Source organism: Lotus japonicus, chromosome 5 (assembly GCF_012489685.1).
Source record: "Lotus japonicus ecotype B-129 chromosome 5, LjGifu_v1.2".
NCBI lineage: Eukaryota > Viridiplantae > Streptophyta > Magnoliopsida > Fabales > Fabaceae > Lotus > Lotus japonicus.
Window position 1 is genome coordinate 13,764,577 of NC_080045.1, and position 2,169 is coordinate 13,766,745.

Here is a 2,169-nt window from a genome sequence, read left to right on the forward strand (position 1 = left end):
CTATCTTGGCGGGGGACCCGGCAGAAGTGGAGCAATGCACGAAGGAACAACGGCGGGAGGCGAACCACTATACTCTCATTGACGGACACTTGTATCGCCGTGGTTTCTCAACGCCATTGTTGAAATGCGTACCGCCAGAGAAGTACGAAGCGATAATGTCTGAGGTACATGAAGGAGTGTGCGCGAGCCACATCGGGGGAAGGTCTTTGGCTTGCAAGGTGTTGAGGGCGGGTTTTTACTGGCCCACCCTCAGGAAAGATTGTATGGACTTCGTGAAGCAGTGCAAGAAATGTCAAGTGTTCGCGGATTTGTCTAAGGCACCGCCAAAAGAGTTGGTAACGATGAGCGCCCCGTGGCCTTTCGCCATGTGGGGTGTGGACTTAGTCGGACCTTTTCCGACCGCCAGGGCACAAATGAAGTTTATATTAGTGGCGGTGGACTACTTCACTAAGTGGATTGAAGCTGAACCCCTGGCCAAGATTACTTCTGCAAAGATAGTCAATTTCTACTGGAAGCGTATTGTTTGCAGGTTCGGGATCCCAAGGGCGATCGTATCTGACAACGGGACCCAGTTTTCAAGCAGCCAAACAAGGGAGTTCTGCAGGGAAATAGGCATACAGATGAGGTTCGCCTCTGTTGAGCATCCGCAGACGAACGGGCAGGTGGAATCTGCAAACAGGGTAATCCTACGAGGACTAAGACGACGGCTTGCGGAGGCTAAGGGAGCTTGGTTGGATGAACTTCCGGCGGTGCTGTGGTCGTACAACACCACCGAGCAATCTACTACAAGGGAAACCCCCTTTAGAATGACCTATGGGGTAGATGCCATGTTGCCGGTGGAGATTGACAACTTTACGTGGCGGACTCAACCAGGTTTTGAAGGGGAAAATCAGGCCAACATGGCGATGGAGCTGGACCTTTTGTCGGAAACGCGCGACGAGGCGCACATTCGGGAAACAGCGATGAAGCAGCGCGTGGCGGCAAAGTTCAATAGCAGGGTTCGCGTCCGAGATATGCAGGTCGGCGACCTGGTCCTCAAGTGGCGATCGGGAGCCCCGGGGAACAAGCTTACTCCCAACTGGGAAGGGCCCTACCGCATTATTAAAGTTCTTGGTAATGGGGCCTATCACTTAGAAGAGCTTGATGGAAGGCGGTTACCTCGATCGTTCAATGGTTTGAGCTTGCGCTACTATTATAGTTGATCGCAGGCGAGAAAGTGAACAAGGCGGAGTCGCCGGAGCCAGATATCTTTAAAATTTTCCGAAGTGTTTTCAAATTCTCCAATGTATTGCAATAACAAAGCGTGCTCTTTTTCTCCGAAAGGAGTTTTTTAATGAGGCGCTCCATCAATAAAATAAAACGAAAATTCACGAAATTCGTGTCCAAAAATTCCAGGGATTCCCTGACGATCGGAATTGCCGATCGACATAAAGAATTACGGCGATCACTAAGTGGGACAAGCTTGATCCCCAAAGGGGCTTGCTGGAACCCTGAAGGTTGCGGCGATTCCACAAATGGCCTTTGACGCCTGGGAATCACCCTCCGGAAAGTCTGACGTGATCGCCGGTCCCGTAAACGATGTGCTGGGTAAGTCTCGCCAGAATACGACGAGCGCCGTTAACTAGGCAAAAGTCTTGGGACCCCCAAATGGCCATTGGGATCCAAGCATTGTAAGCCCCGAGCGGGCAAAGCCCTGGGCGAAGTCCTCGAGAATGGAGGCCGTTTCTTCCTTTGGGGAGAACGTCTAAAGTCTTGGTGGTGGAATACCAAGCAACAAGTCCTAGTTAAAATTAAGGCACGAAATCGTTAGGCGTAATTCAATCATATGACGCGTGAAAAATAGCGCAAGATATAAGGTCGGCGAATGAATAAGGTGGAAGGCGAGTGCTTGGTCACTCAGGATGTTGAGTATTTTACTACTCTGGCGTGTTGAGGGGTTAAACTATGAAACTTATTCTTAAATTTTTTAAGCCATAAGAAGGCGGCGACTAAAAAATGTACGGCGGAAGCATTCCAACATGATTTACAAAATATCCAACGGCGATATAAAAAGCTATGGCGAAGGGTTGCTTAAACATAGACGAATGGCGGAAAAGTACACTACAAGGTGACAGTAAAAGCTAAAGTAATGTTAAAATTACATTATTCATTGTTTTCTTTCTCCTGTTC